This window comes from Mobula hypostoma, chromosome 12, assembly GCF_963921235.1.
Source record: "Mobula hypostoma chromosome 12, sMobHyp1.1, whole genome shotgun sequence".
Taxonomy (NCBI): Eukaryota; Metazoa; Chordata; class Chondrichthyes; order Myliobatiformes; family Myliobatidae; genus Mobula; species Mobula hypostoma.
The window spans coordinates 57,181,927-57,198,069 of NC_086108.1; the positions used below are offsets into that span (position 1 = coordinate 57,181,927).

The 16,143-nt window shown below is 45.4% G+C and overlaps 1 pseudogene; it reads left to right on the forward strand.

Moving 5' to 3' along the window:
- Positions 1-9,618: 9,618 nt before the first annotated feature.
- On the forward strand, positions 9,619-12,823 carry LOC134354527 (uncharacterized; annotated as a pseudogene).
- The last annotated feature ends 3,320 nt before the right edge of the window (positions 12,824-16,143 follow it).

Genomic DNA, 16,143 nt, shown 5'->3' on the forward strand with positions numbered 1-16,143 from the left:
GGTGATGCCTTCTCTGACTGCTGCTGTGCGTGATGTTAGGGTGCCATTTTGATGTCCCATGTCCTACTTCTTGGTGATTGCTGCCACGGTGATACTTGGCATAACCACACACACAGAAATCAACTCATGCTAGTTGCTAGGCAACATTCAAAGCTGACAGTGGAATTAAAGGGTGCAAGCTGTGAGAAGATACATAAAATGCTCGTTTCTCATTTATTTCCAGAGTTTCTTCTTTTTTAGATGCAAATAACTGTTTACTTCTGTGTTTCCTGCAGTGAGCGCCATGGTTTGTCTCAATCTCAATGTTAAAAAAATAACAAAATGGTTTTCTAATTGGAAGTATTACCATTATTTTATGTTCCTTTTTGAGTCAAAGCGAATTAGAGAGAAGGCTAGAATAACCAGAGATGCGGCGCATGCACCTTCGTTCCAGTAAAGACAAATCCAATTCTTCATCCCTCCAGCTGGCTTTCCAGCATTGATTGCTGAGGTTGATATTCCTCATTAATTAATGCATCCTGCTTCATTAATGCCATTAATGCATCCTGCTTCATTCTGCAACCAAACTGATATACACCTACATCAATGGGATCACATTACCTGAAGCTGTGTGGTGAAAAAAGCATTGACTCTTTCGGCTCAGACAGTTGAAGAAGTTTGGGAAGAGCCCCCGAATCCTAAGAACTTTCTACAAGGGCACAATTGAGAGCACCCTGACTGGCTGTATCACTGCCTGGTATGGGAACTGTACCTCCCTTAATCACAGGGCTTTGCATAGAGTGGTGTGGACAGCCCAGCACATCTGTAGTTGTGAACTTCCCATGATTCACGACATTTACAAAGACAGGTGTGAAAAAAGGGTCTGAAGGTTCATTGGGGACCTGAGTCACCCCAACCACGGTCTATTCCAGCTGCTACCATCCAGGAAACGGTACCACAGCATTAAAGCCAGGAGCAACAGGCTCCGGGACAGCTTCTTCCACCAGGCCATTAGACTGATTAATTCATGCTGATACAGTTGTAGTTCTGTGTTATATTGACTGCCCTGTTGTACATACCATTTATTACAAATACTATAAATTGCACATTGCACAATTAGACGGAGACGTAACGTAAAATTTTTACTCCTCGTGTATGAAGGATGTAAGTAATAAAGTCAATTCAATTCAATTAAGTTTTAGTGGCACAAACAACAATGGTAACATTAAGACTATTAAAATCTAAAATCTGCTTTTTTCCTGCATGCATTGGAGTAAGGTCTGAATTTACTGTCAAAGTAAAGCTCCATTTGTCAGGATGGTCTGGAAAGTGATGCAGTGGTCTTTACTGTGGTTCGTCTGATACAGATGTGTGAAAAAGGACCCTGATTTACACACAAGCTGTTCTCTAGGATGCAAGCGGTCAAGAATCAGAACCAGAATCAAGTTCATTATTACCGACATACGTTGTGAATTTTGCTATTTTTGTTCCATAAGTATAGTGAAAGACATAGAAAATTACTATAATTTACAATAAAACATAAAATAAATAAATAGTGCAAAGAAAAATAGTGAGGTAGTGTTCCTGGATTGTTCAGAAATCTGATGGTAGAGGGGAAGAAGCTGTTCCTAGAATGACAAATGTGGGTCTTTAGGCTCCTGTGCCTCATCCCTGATGATAGGACTGAAAAGAGGACCAGCAAATTTATACATGGCATCTGAGCTGCAACTAGCCACACAGTGATTTGCTCTTGGAAGGATTAGCAGCTCTCTGCAAGATGCTCCCTAGGATGCCGGTAACATGGAGATCTTCTAGTGTCCACAACTTAGTGTTGGAGAGTGATCCCTCTGAGGTCCACTATCACGTGCTGAGATACACACTGAACCCTGTTTCAGCTGCAGCAGAGACTCAGTGGGGAAAAGCCACAGATGAAGGCCATCCCACCATTAAATGCTGTGGGGGGTGGTTTTCGAAAATCCTTGGATAACCTTTATATCCATTACAAGTCCGCCACATTCCGTATCTATCTTGACTACTCTTTGTCACACCATGCCTCCTGTAAGGAGTCTTTTCTATTCTTCCACATCCTCCATCTCATTGGCTCAGGTTATGAGACTTTACACATAAGTGTCCCTAAAATGTTTTCCTTCTTCTTGAATCGTGGCTTCTCTTCTTTTGTTCTTCTGAAGGTCCTTGAGCACATCTCATCCATTTCCCCCTCACTCTGTGATGATGATGGAGTTTCCCTGGTCCTTGCCAGCCTTCACATTCACAAGTTGCTGATCCTCTGCAATTTTCACCTCAGACTTGACATTTACAAAGCGATTTCAGCACCAGACACATTTGTCCCCTCTAAGAGAGTGCAGGCATTAGGAAAGTTAAAAATTTGAAAGCACTGATGTAGACTCAGCAACAATAAAGGAACAGCTACCATTATAATTGCAATTGATGAAGCTGTGACTCAGGCAGAGGAAGTGATGTCAACTGGCTGGAACGGGCTAACTGTTTTTAAAAGGGAGCTGGAGAAACTACATTATAGTTTGTACAGGCCTGCTCTCAGAGCAATGCTCTTCACTGAGTAGGGTATATGGGAACTTCATGATACTAGCATTTGGGTTGACAGTTTGATGGTATGACAGCCTCTTAGGAAATGGATTGTGAGATCTTTGTTACTTTTATAGTTCAGATAGAGTATAAAAGCAGACCCAAACGATAAAAAAAGGCTCAGCAGTCAGTTAGAGCATGATTGGAAATTAGAATTTGTAGGCATTTTTGCTATTAAGAACCTGGTGGTATGGTGCAAAGACAATAACCTATCCCTCAACGTCAGCAAGATGAAGGAATTGTTTGTTAACTTCAGAAGGAGTAGCGGACCACACGACCCAATTTACATCGGTGGTGTGCAAGTGGAACAGGTCAAAGGCTTCAAGTTCCTCGGGGTCAATATCACAAATGATGTGACTGGGTCCAGCCAAGCAGAGTCCACTGCCAAGAAGGCCCACCAGCGCCTTTACTTCCTGAGAAAACTAAAGGAATTTGGCCTGTCCCCTAAAACCCTCACTAATTTTTATAGATGCACCATAGAAAGTATTCTTCTAGGGTGCATCACAACCTGGTATGGAAGTTATCCTGTCCAAGACTGGAAGAAGCTGCAAAAGATCGTAAACACAGCGTAGCACATCACACAAACCAATCTTCTGTCCTTGGACTCACTTTACACTGCATGCTGTCAGAGCAGTGCTGCCAGGATAATCAAGGACACGACCCACCCAGCCAACACACTTTTCGTCCCTCTTCCCTCCGGGAGAAGACTCAGGAGCTTGAAGACTCGTACAGCCAGATTTGGGAACAGCTCCTTTCCAACTGTGATAAGACTGCTGGACGGATCCTGACCTGGATCTGGGCCGTACCCTCCGAATATCCGGACCTGCCTCTTGTTTTTTTTTGCACTACCTTACTTTCCATTTTTCTATTTTCTATTTATGATTTATAATTTAAATTTTTAATATTTACTATTTTTAACTATTTTTAATATTTAATATTTGTAATCCAGGGAGCGGGAAGCGCAGAATCAAATAGGCTGTGATGATTGTTTGTTCTAGTATCAATTGTTTGGCGACAATAAAGTATAAAGTATTTTATCACTTTGGATAACTTTATAGAGTAAATGTTTGATACAGGTCATATATTCCTGTAAAAACTTGGATTGGAATAAGGTCCTAGTGTGATTGCAGCAATCTGTTAATCCCGCATATTGGTAGTGCAGGATGAACAGATTTTCCAGACTGTCATACAAGCTATTTCATTAATACATTTCACTTTTTCATTGGATGTTGAAGTTATATAAGACATTTGTGAGACCAAATTTGGAGTATTGCGTGTAGTTCTGATAACCAGCCTACAGGAAAGATATTAATAAGAGCACTGAAAAAATTTACAAGGATGTTGCTGGGACCTGAGGATCTGAGTTCTAGGGAGAGGTTGGACAGGTAGGACTTCATTCCCTGAAGTGTAGTAGACGGAGGGGATGTTTGACAGAGGTCTACAAAATTATCAGGGGTAGAGATAGGGTAAATAAAAGCAGGCTTCTTTACTGAAGTTGGTGAAACTATAACTAGAGGTGAAAGGTTTACGGTGAAAGGTATAATATTCAAGGAGAAACTGAGGGGGAATTTCTTTACTCAGAGGAAGATGCAAGTGCGGAATGAACTGCCAGAGTACCAGTGGAGGATGCAGGTTTGATATCAACATTTAAGAGAAATTTGGATAGGTACATCGATGGGGTGTGGGGGCTAATAAAGGGCTTTGGATTGAGGTTGTGTAGACCACCAACAAGATGGTAGAGGTGAATATGATTGGTAGATAGAAGTGGCAGCAGTTTACCAATTGGTATTTCAGATGGTGTGTTGCCTCCCAGGTGCCAAAGTCAGGGATGTCTTAGATCAGGTCCATGGTATTTTAAAGGGGAAGAGGGACCAGTCAGAAGTCATGGTACTAACAACATAGGTAGGAAAAGGGTAGGGGTCCTGAAGGGAGAATATAGGGAGTTAGGTAGAAAGCTGAAAAGCAGGACTTCCAGAGTAGTAATCTCTGGATTGCTGCCTGTGCCATGCACCCATGAGGGGAAGAATGGGATGATTTGGTGGATAATTGTGTGGCTGAGGAATGGTGCAGGGGGCATTGTTTCAGATTTCTGGATCATCAAGATCTCTTCTGGGGAAGGTATGACCTGTACAAAAAGGACAGGTTACACCTGAACCCAAGGAAAACCAATATCCTTGTGAACAGGTTTGTAGAGCTGTTGGGGATGGGAACTTGAGTGATAGGGTTCAGGGTGGAGCATTTGGTATACAACTGGATGCAATGTGGAGTGAAACTGTGGAGAGGGATCGGTAGACAATAGGGCAAAATTGCTGTCAATGTGATGGATTGAAGTGAAACATGGGAACAAAACTGAGAAGAGTAATGAATTCAGGACTGAAGGTGCTATATTTGAATGCATGTAGCATACAGGATAAGGTAGATGATCTTGTAGTGCGGTGAGAGATAGGCAGGTATGATGTTGTTGGCATCGCTGAGTTGTGGCTGAAAGAAGATCATAGTTAGGAGCTAAACATCCAAGGATACACATTGTATTGAAAGGACAGGCAGGTAGGCAGAGGAGGTGGGCTAGCTTTGTTGGTAGAAAATGAAATCACATCTCTAACTCCGTATAGCATGCTTCTGAACTCAAATACAGTCTATAAAGTTCAGGTGCTCTAAATACCTGAATCACGGCACCAAAACATGGCTGCCAATTGGTGGAGTGGGCCAGAACCTTTAAAGGGGCCGTGCCAGCTCTCCATACTCTGGAGAAATGGAGTGTCTAAACCCCAGAGGCTGACACAGTCGGGTGCGTACCGTGACAGGATCCCCTTTCCGAGGGCCGACTCCTGACAGCCCAGGACATTGATGGTAATCATGGATCAGCATGTCCCTTTCTGGAACCCAGCATTGTTCCTCGGGTCCAGACCCTGCCCAGTCTATGAGGAACTGCCAAACAACCTGAACAGTTCATGAATCCAGAAGTTTCTGTACAGTGAAGACCTGTTCCAAATCCTTGTAGGTGGAGGGAATTTCAAACAGATGTTGCAACTACTCCCGAATATCCCTGCGAGGATAACTCCTGAGGCTCCATAGGTACTGGGCTATTCTCCTCCCCAGGTTCATTAGAGTCCTTTGTTGAAACAGAGTCCAAAATGGAGTCCTTATCCAACTCCAGAGACTTGACCAAATCAGAGTCAAAATCTTCATCTGTATCCTTAGATGATGGCAATGAGGCGCAATGAATAGTCTTTGTCCTCCTGGGACTAAGCTCTGAGGATCTACATTTAGGAGCCTTTCCCTTAGATGGGACCTGATGACTGGTACCCTCAGGCCTGGGTGCTAGGTCTGCAGAGCTCTTGGGCACTTACTTGGCAGGCTTATTGGTTTGTTCCTGAATTTGAGACCCTTTCTCTTCAGTTTCTGCGCACCTCCGAATAGACAGGGTCAGGGCTTGCACAGTTCAGTTGACTGGAGCCAGCTTGTCCAGCCCCGGAGACATGATTGGGTCTCCTGAAGCCTTCGGGTTACCCCGAGCAGAAGTGTGCCTCCTTGTCGGCCACTTTCACTCTGCCAGGCGTTTATCGAGATGGATGGACTGATCAATCAGAGCTTTTAAGTCCTCTACCGACTATCCCAAAACAAGGTCATTCTTTAGTTCACCTCGGAGTCCATAGTAGTATGGAGTGGCCAAGGCCTCCTCAGTCTAGCCATACTCCTCGGCCAAAATCCAAAATAACTGCATAGTCAGCAGCAGACCAACTACCTTGATACACCTTCATCAGACGCTCCGGGTATCTGTTTGCTCCAGCGAGAAGATGGAACACTCTCTTCATGAATTCTTCTGAATCAGGGCAAATCCCTGACTTCTGCTCCCAGTCAGTAGTGGCTCAGACCAGAGTTCTCCCGGTTGGGAGGGAAATCATGAAGGCCTCTTTCCACGCTGCGTAGGAAACTAGGATGGCTGGAGTTCAAAAATCAACAAGCGCTGAGTGAGGAAGCTGCAGAAAGAACCTGGGTCACCGCCGAATCTGTCCGGGGTCAGAGGATGGACTGACGCTGCAGTGCGACCAATGGCCTCACCTGAGCGACTCAGGCTTTCTCCTGTCGACATTTGATGGAAGACCAACTGGAGGTCATTTATCTCCAGGCCTGGTCTTGAGATCTTCTCGCTATGGCTAGCCACAGCTGACGAGGGACTCTGATACCCTGCTGGGTCCGTGCTGGCTCAATCGTGCTGTGATGAGAGGCCAAGGCGAGCATGGTAAGGACCCCAGTGCTGGAGAATCCGAGACTAGAATCGAGACCTAGATGGGAACAGGGTTCTTAACTAGATGCTAAATGAGAACCTGACCAGACTAGATGAGAATCCAAATGAGACAGAAATCCCAAGTGCAATCGAAGACCAAACCAAAGTTGGGCTGATGACTGAGTACCGAAACTGAGTTCAGGTGCTCTTTAAATATCCAGACCTTGGCACCACAGCATGGCTGGCAATTAGTGGAGCGGGCCTGAATCTTTAAAAGGACCGCGCTAGCTACCCAAACACTGGAGAATCGGTTCATCTAAACCTTGGAGGCAGGCGTGGTCAGGTGTGTACTGTAACACTCTGGACAAACCTTTCCACCATGTCGCTTGTAGTTGGGTGGTATGGTGCAGATGTAATATGTCTTATTCCATTCATTTTCAGGAATGACTGAAACCGTTCCACCACAAACTGTGGTCCGTCATCACTGATTGAGTGTTCCAGAACACCAGTTCTTGAGAAGAAGCTTTGCAACACATCAGCAGTGTGTGAGGCTGTAGCGGAGGCTTAAGGCCACTTTACACCCCAAACCAGACTCAAGGCCTCTATGTCAATTTGGGTGTAATTTTTCTCTGCAGCGGTAAGAGAACGTGATGCAAAGGCTGTGGGGTATTTATTTCTATCACTCGTAACATGACAAGATGTCCATTTTTTTTAACTTGACCGTATCTCTCCCCTTCTGGAGAAACAGGTGCTGCACATTTTTTAAAAATCGAACATCTTTCTCCTTTCTGAAGATGAAAATGTGCAGTACTTCAATGGTAGGTAGTCCTCCTGGGTTCATTTTAACATTTCCTCGTCACCACTTTTATGTTTTATTACTCCAGAAGCTAATCAAATGAAAAACACAGGAGCCAGGATGATACGTACTTACTTGTTTTCTTTAGTGAGGCACTCACACATGACATGGCAGTATAATGATGTCCATTTTCCACTCACGTATTTCTTACATATAACCCACAATGAATTATGTAAACAACAAAGAATGCTTAACCATCAATAATTTTTACAATATTGCTCAAATATTACCGAAATCTTAAATACTCTACATTGTTCACACTACCCGCTGTGTCCTCTTTGGTCAATACTAATGCAATGTATTCATTTATTACATTATCTGTAATAGTGTACTATTTACATTAATCACCTGGAGAAAGGAACATTATGTCAGGTTTCCATATTTGCAGATGAGATATAAATATGTGGAATGGCAGGTTGTGTTAAGGATAATGAAATTCTGCAACAGTATCTGGATGGACTGAGTGAGTGGACAGAAGATTGGCAAATGGAGTTAGAGTAAGGAGAACTGAATATAATCTAGTTTAGGTTCAACCGAGGTTCCTGCCGCTGGTCATTACTCTCCGGCTCAGGGCTGATGCTAACCTAAGGTAGAACTCTTGGACAAGTTAGCAAACTGGATCCAAGTATTGGAGGGAAAGGGTCAAGCTACAGTCTTGCTTTTGTGATTACATGCGACTAGAGGTGTACCACAGAGATTCCTTCAGTGGCCCTCACTTTGTTATATGACTGTACGTCTTCAGGCTCTGTACCTCCTCCCTGATAGTAATAATGAGAAAAGAGCATATCTGAATGGTGAATTTCCTAAATATAGATTCCACCTTCTTGAGGCATCGCCTTTTGAAGGTGTCCTCTAGGGTGGGGAGGCTATGCCCATGATAGTTGAAATCTGCAGAAAGTGTTTGTGGATGTAGCATGTAACTATTTAGATTTACACCTAAACCTCCATGTATGATTATTAGTGGAGTGCTAGAATTGGGATAAGCTCAGCGCAATCAGTTTGAAAGATGGCATAAAACATCATCAGGAAGCCTGAGCCAAATGTAACTAAGACAAAAGAGAGAGATGAAATTTAAAACTAAACTTGGATTCCAAGAATGCGCTGCTTTGGTAAATACCAAACTTCCTATAGTTGCTACTTGTAAGCATTTGTCCAGCCAGTTCGAAACAAGCTACGAAGAACCCTCCTGAAACATACCCCCAGGGATGCCCGAGGTGGGGGGGGGGGGAAAGGATGACCATCCCAATCGGACGGACCTATTGGCAATGACTCAAGCAAATGGACAATTGACTATGACCGTAGTCTGTATCTGTGGCTGATAAAGTTTTAAAGGGATTCTCAGATTCCTGTAAATAATGGTTAAGGTTGAATCTGTGTATTCTGGTTTTCACATGACTTTTCACACCTTTTTGGTTTCAACAAAAGGTGGAGATAAAGCAGGGCATTCCTTACGCTCCTTTCCTAATTTCAGTAGAGTCTCTTATCTAAATTATTAAATTCTGCTCTATTTGAGTAGCCAGAATATCCATTGATCTGACTCTTCTTTTGTATTGAGATGTTAAAGGATCAATCTGTCTTACTAACATGTAAAAGCTGAGTGCCCAGACAAGGACATGCAGGATGTGAGAATTAATTATACTCTGCTCTCTGTTTACCTCTGCCTGATGTGATTAAGTATTCTTTGTCAAGTACATTTACCTCTGTTTTAGGTAATTAAGTGGCCTTTGTCTCAGACTATCACTGTTGCTAGACTTTCGTGACAAAGATAGTATAAAAAACTCTGCACCCCTCTGCTTAGACAGAGAGACTTCTGTGGCTGACTCTCTGTGAGAGCAGAAGGAAGATTTTCTCGTAGCTTGCTACTAATAAAGATGGAAAAGAATCAACTGTGGTACTTGTTTCATTTCATCGGGTTGATCACCATTGATATGGCAAGATCCACCACACAACGATGGCCTACTTGAGGAGGGAACAAGTGAAGCAACGTACAGGAGCAGTAGCTAGTACTACAAGCTCTGTGGTGCTGACTACAGAACCTGGTCAGACAGAGGAGGAGCCAGGCCCGGAGTCACCCCACAATGCCTGGAACCTCCAAGCAACACAAGTCCCCCGAGTGAGCAGGAAGTTGGAATAGCGTCAGGTGAAGTGGCCTGCTACTAACAAGAAGGAGTAGCTCCAGTTAGTTGAGGATGTAGACAAGATTCTGGAGGCGATATCGAAGGGCAATGCTGACCAGAGGCTCCGGACTATGTGAGCATAATGAGCATAGGCTCAGAATGGTTTGGCGTCAAGGAAAATTATGGAACAAGTAATCTAGCGAGACCAAACTGGTGGTTACTGAAGAGCTGAGACAAGAACTCAAATCTCTAAAGCGCCAATGTAAGTTGGCCAAGGAGGAGGAGAAAACTGCCCTGTCAGACCTCACAGGTATCATCAGGAAGAGGCTCATCACACTCAGGTGGGCTGAGTGGCACAGAAGGAAGGGCAAAGAGAGGGCCCGAAAGCGCAGCGGTTTCATTACCAATGCCTTCGGCTTTACCAAGAGGATACTATGTCAGAAGTGAAGTGGCCACCTCACTTGTTCTGTAGAGGAGATAAACCAACATCTCAGTATTACTTTCAGTGACACCTCGAGAGAGCAGGACCTCTGCCCACTGGTGACACCTCCAGAACCGGTGACCCAATTCAACGTCTCTGAGCCCACCCTGAAGGAGGTCAAAGAAGCACTCAAAGCAGCAAGAGCAAGTTTGCCCCTGGCCCCAGCAGAGTGCCTTACAAAGTCTACAAGTAGTGCCCAAGGCTCCTTGTACGACTCTGGAAGATCTTAAAGGTGATCTGGAGGAGAGGAAAGGTCGCCGCTCAGTGGAGGCACGCAGAGGGTGTCTGGATACCAAAAGAAGAGGATTCAAGCAACATCGAGCAGTTTCGTATTATCTCGCTGTTCAGCGTTGAAGGGAGGATCTTTTTCAAGATTGTGACCCAACGTTTAACGGAGTTCCTCTTGAAGAGTGGACACATAGACACCTCAGTACAGAAGGGGGGAGTCCCAGGAGTACCTGGATGCCTAGAGCATACAGGAGTGGTGACCCAGCTGATCCAGGAGGCAAGGGAGAACAGAGGAGACCTTGCAGCACTCTGGCTAGACATAACCAACACCTATGGATCGTTGAAACAGCACTGACAAGACACCATGTTCCAGAGATGATCCAAAACCTCATCCTGGACAATTACAGCAGCTTCAGATTGAGAGTCTCCTCAGGGTCAGTAACATCCGCCTGGCATCGGCTGGAGAAGGGCACAATCACTGGCTGCACAATCTCGGTGCCACTCTTCTCACTGGCCATGAACCTGATTGTCAAGTCAGCGGAGGTGGAATGTAGAGGCCCCATGTCTAGATCTGGTACTCGGCAGCCCCAATAAGAGCACTCATGGACGACCTGATGGTGATGGCAACATCCGTCCCTGGGTGCAGATGGCTCCTTCAAGAGCTGGAATGGCTCATCTCATGGGTAAGGATGAGCTTTAAACCAGCCAAGTCCAGGTCTCTGGTCCTGAAGAAGGGAAGAGTGGCCGACCGGTTCCGCTTTACCCTGGGAGGGATCCAGATTCCAACGGTGACAGAAAAACCAGTCAAGAGCCTGGGCACGATCTTCAACAGTTCCCTGAAGGACACAGCCGCACTTCAACAAACCAGGAGCCTGACAGCCTGGCTCACCGCGATTGATAAACCGTGGCTTCCAGGAAAATTCAAAGCCTGGATGTACCAACACGGAGTCCTGCCAAGGCTACTCTGGCCCCTTCTAGTCTACGAGGTGCCAATGTCAACAGTGGAGGCTCTGGAGAAAACCATCAGTCAGTCTCTCCGGAGGTGGGTGGGTCTCCCCCAGACCTTAAGCTGCATTGCCCTGTCTGGGCATTCCACCAAGCTACAGCTCCCCATCAGCGGCCTGTCAGAGGAATTCAAGGTCACTCGAGCCAGGGAGGTAATGATGTACCGAGACTCCTCTGATGTTAAAGTCGCTTCAGCAGGAATCTGTGTAAAGACCGGAAGGAAGAGGCAGGCACAGGAAGCTGTCGACAGAGTGGAGGCACGGCTGTGGCACAACATTTTGGTGGGTGTTGTAGTGGTGGAGTGGGCAGAACTGGGCTGTTTTCCCAAACCACGCTACGACAAAACCCATGGAAAGGAGAAACGTCGACTGGTTCAGGATGAGATACGAGCAGGAGTGGAGGAAGAACGACACAGCAAGATGGCCAGCATGTACAAACAAGGTGCCTGGACTAGATGGGAGCATGGGGAACCTCGCAAGTTCACCTGGACAGAGCTCTGGAGAGCCGAACCATCGTGCATCAAGTTTTCATCCAATCAGTCTATGATGTTCTCCCAAGCCCGGCCAACCTGCACAGGTGGGGCATGGCAAACACTCCAGCATGCCAACTGTGCCAGAGGAGGGGCACCTTGGAGCATATCCTAAGTTGCTGCCCGAAGGCGTTGGGGAAGGGTGATACCGCTGGCAGCATGACCAAGTCCTAAGGTCTATGGCGGATGCAATCAGCACAGCGATTCAAGACAGCAAAAATCAGCACACTCCCAAACAGTCCATCACCTTTATCAGAGCGGGGGAGAAGGCTCAACATCGGCCTAGCTCCTCGGGAGGGCTTCTTGCCACTGCGCGAGACTGGCAGCTCCAAGTCGATCTAGGGACGCAGCTCAAGTTCCCAGAGAACATCGCATCCACTCCGCCCCGCCCGGACATGGTGTTAATATCGGAGTCTACAAAGCAAGTGGTTCTGCTGGAACTTACTGTCCCCTGGGAAGACCGGATCGAAGAGGCCAACAAGCACAAGAGGGCTAAATACACAGATCTTGTTGCAGTATGCTGGAGCAATGGCTGGAGAGCTCGCTGTGAGCCAGTCGAAGTTGGGTGCTGGGGCTTTGCTGGCCATTCATTACAGCAGACTCTAAAACTCCTTGGAGTTAGAGGACACAGTGCAGAAGAGCCACCAAGAACATTCTGGAAGCCACTGAAAAGGCCTCGCGGTGGCTGTGGATCCGGAGGGGTGATCCGTGGATTAGTGCGCCACTTGGACACGAGTCGGGGGCTGATATTCCCCCCACCCCCCGGGTCGACCAGGCGAGGGTGTCTCATGAGTAAAGACCCGAAACACCCTACGACCCCGGGTTCATCACTGAAGACGTGTCCAAGTAGCACCAGAAGGTATATTCTACATCTACAACTGCAGTAGCAATCCTGAGATAAAACATGGCTGCTAAATTGGACAGATATAGAATCATAGAAATCTACAGCACATTACAGGCCCTTCGGCCCACAGTGTTGTGCTGACCATGTGTCCTACTCTAGAGACTGCCTAGTATTATCCTACCACATAGCCCTCATGTCACTGTTGCAAAATCTGTCTTTGCGGCAACAGTACAATGAAATTCATAATAACAGAGAAAAAAACTGAATTACAGTTAAGTGTATATTAAATAATTAAATAAGTGGTGAAAGAAATGACACGTAGTGAGGTAGTGTTCATGGATTCAATGTCCATTCAGGGGAAGAAGCTGTTCTTAAATCATTGAGTGTGTGCCTCCAAGCCTCCATACCTCCTAGCTGAGGGCAGCAATGAGAACAGGGCATGTCCTTGGGTGATGGGGATACTTAATGATGGATGCCGACTTCTGGAGGCATTGCTCCCTAAAGATGTCCTGGATACTGCAGAGTTTAGTCCCCGTGATGGAGCTGACTAATTTTACACTTTCTGCAGCTTATTTTGATCCTGTACAGTAGCCCCTCCTCCTCCCATACCAGACGGTGATGCAGCCAGTGATGATGATGAGAATGGACAACAAAAATGTTGGTATTACAAAGGAAGTTTGCAAACTCATTCAATAAATTGAAGACTATTTACAAGGTTTGTCTCCAGATTGGTTCATCTCAATATCTTCCCCACACTGAACACGTGCTCAGGTTGTTTTTGCTCGGACTGGTGAGCTCTCTTCTCAAGCACCTGCTCCTCCACTTTCGAGGGCCGGTGGCATTCAAGTGCTGGTGAACTGACCAACACAGAACCAAAATGTCGTTGTGTTTGACACTCCCATACACAAATCCTTCATCAAAGTAAACACTTCATCAATCTGTGTCTTAGCTCAGTTTAACGTCAATTACTTCTATGTTCTGAGATTTGTTGCTTTTAGCTTGGTGTACAGTGCAAATTACAAAATGCCTAAATACATAAATTGTGCAAAAGAGGACAATGGAGTCATATTCACAGACAGTTCAAATATCTGGTGGTGAAGATATGTAGTGATCTGAGGAGCCCATCAGAGGGAAGCATAATGCAGGATACAATATATTTCCAAATTCAGAGGCATCAGTTCCATAGATGCTGCCTGGCTGCTGAGTTCCTCCAGCGTTTTGTGTGTCACTGAATCTCTTGTGTTTAGATATTTAAATGCTGTCAGCAATGTTGAATCCTTTGCTCTCTCTGGCAAGGCATTCCTGGAACTTGCTACTCTCTGGGTCTAAGAGTATCCATGCTAAACCTCTTACCTTCTGCCTGAAGCTGTGTCCTTTAGCTTTATCTACATCTTATATGGGGAACGGTCTCCTTCAGAGTATCCTACCTACACCACGGTGCCAAGGTCTCAGGCACCTAAATGTAGCTATGGTGCCCAAGACTTTTGTGCTGCACTGTATTTGTCAACGTGGAGCAGAGAGCGAGTTTGTAAATCTGGTGGGAGTAAAGGATGTTGGGAATGACGAGGGTGGAGCTCCACAGGAGGGGCATGGGACAGGTGGCATAGAAGGAGTACTGGGGCGGGTTCAGAGACATCCAGCCCTTGGACATCAAGCAAAATTATTTGAATCAAAACAATTGGTTTATTGATCAACACAGAATGTCTCTCTGGTGCTTCCCACTCCCTTCCCTCTCCTGGCCCATTTTCCCAGCCATGATTCCCCTCTCCCTTTCTCCATACGGCTGTAAGACCACACGACATAGGAGCAGAATTAGGCCATTCAGCCCATCGAGTCTGCTCCCCAACTCCATCATGGCTGATCCCGGATCCCACTCAACCCCATACACCTGCCTTCTCACCGTATCCTTTGATGCCCTGACCAATCAGGGAAACTATCAATTTCTGCCTTAAATATGTCTACAGACTTGGCCTGGCCTCCACTGCAGTCTGTGGCAGAGCATTCCACAGTTTCACTATTCTCTGACTAAAAAAATTCCTCCTTACCTCTGTTCTAAAGGGTTGCCCCTCAATTTTGAGGCTGTGCCCTCTAGTTCTGGTTACCTCCCACCATCGGAAACATCCTCTCCTCATCCACCCTATCTAGTCCTTTCAACATTTGGTAGGTTTCAATGAGATCAACCCACGTTCTTCTGAATTCCAGTGAGTACAGGCCTAAAGCTGCCAAACACTCCTCATATGTTAACCCATTCATTCCTGGAATCATCCTCATGAATCTCCTCTGGACTCTCTCCAATGATAACACATCCTTTCTGAGATATGGGGTACAAAACTGTTGACATTACTCCAAGTGTGGCCTGACTAGTGTCTTATAAAGGCTCAGTATGATGTCCTTGCTTTTATATTCTATTCCCCTTGAAATAAATGGCAACATTGCATTTGCCTTCTTTACCACAGAATCATCCTGTAAATTAACCTTCTGGGAGTCTTGCATGAGGACTCCTAAGTCCCTCTGCACCTCTGATGTTTGAACTTTCTCTCCATTTAGATAATTGTCTGCACTATTTTTCCTTTTGTCGGAATGCATTACCATACATTTCCCAACACTATCTTCCATCTGCCACTTTTTTGCCCATTCTTCCAGTTTGTCTGAGTCCTACTGCAATCGCATTGTTTCCTCAGCACTACCTACCCCTCCACCTATCTTTGTATCATCCGAAAACTTTGCCACAAAGCCATTAATTCCATTATCTAAATCATTGACAAACAATGTGAAAAGCTGTGGTTGCAACACTGACCCCTGAGGAACACCACTAGTCACTGGTAGCCAACCAGAAAAGGCCCCCTTTATTCCCACTCACTGTCTCCTGCCTGTCAGCCATTCCTGTAATGCTGTAGAATTTTATCTTTTTAATCAGCCTCATGTGTGGCACCTTATCAAATGCTTTCTGAAAATCCAACTAAATGACATCCACTGCCTCTCCTTTGTCCACCCTGCTTATCCCTTCGAGGACAAAACTCTAACAAATTTGTCAGGCAAGATTTCCCTTTACAGAAACACTGCCGACTTTGACTTATTTTATCATTAGTCTCCAAGTATCCTGAAACCTCATCCTTAATAATAGATTCCAACACTTCCCTAAACACTGAGGTTAGGCTAACTGGCCTCTAATTTGTTTTTTTTTTGCCTTCCTCCCTTCTTAAAGAGGGGAGTGACATTTGCAATCTTGCAGTCCTCCGGGTCCATGCCAGAATCAAGTGATTCTTGAAAGA